The following is a 425-nucleotide window of genomic DNA, read 5'->3' on the forward strand; positions in this document are numbered from 1 at the left end:
TTTCTCTGGTCATATACCTGGTTTATTTTTCATTATATTCTCATTTACACTTAATTGGTTATGGTACAGCAGGACTTGTATAATGAATAAATACCCTTTATACCTTACTCCTTATTTCAGAGTTCCTGAAGGACAAGTTGGATGATTATGTAAGGGCACACTTGCCAAAGGTGAAAGTCCTTCATTTAACAAAGCGATTCAGGCCTCATTCGTGCTCGATTGGCTGGTGCAAAGGTGGCCAAGGGCGACGTCCTCATCTTCCTTGACTCCCATACAGAGTGCACTACCAACTGGCTACCTCCATTGCTCGGTAATGTAGAGGAAGTGGGAGGAGGGGGGGAGGCAGGGTATTGGTGGTGTGAGGAGCTTGATTGATTTTTTCTTTCTTTTATGAATGTTAGGAAGGCAACTGAATTTCATATACG

The 425-nt window shown here is 42.6% G+C and overlaps 1 pseudogene; it reads left to right on the forward strand.

Annotated features, from left to right (window-relative positions):
* The window catches only part of LOC119582006, a 7,698-nt pseudogene extending 7,292 nt beyond the window's left edge, over positions 1-406 (forward strand).
* The last annotated feature ends 19 nt before the right edge of the window (positions 407-425 follow it).

The sequence above is a fragment of the Penaeus monodon genome, chromosome 15, assembly GCF_015228065.2.
Source record: "Penaeus monodon isolate SGIC_2016 chromosome 15, NSTDA_Pmon_1, whole genome shotgun sequence".
Classification (NCBI taxonomy): Eukaryota; Metazoa; Arthropoda; class Malacostraca; order Decapoda; family Penaeidae; genus Penaeus; species Penaeus monodon.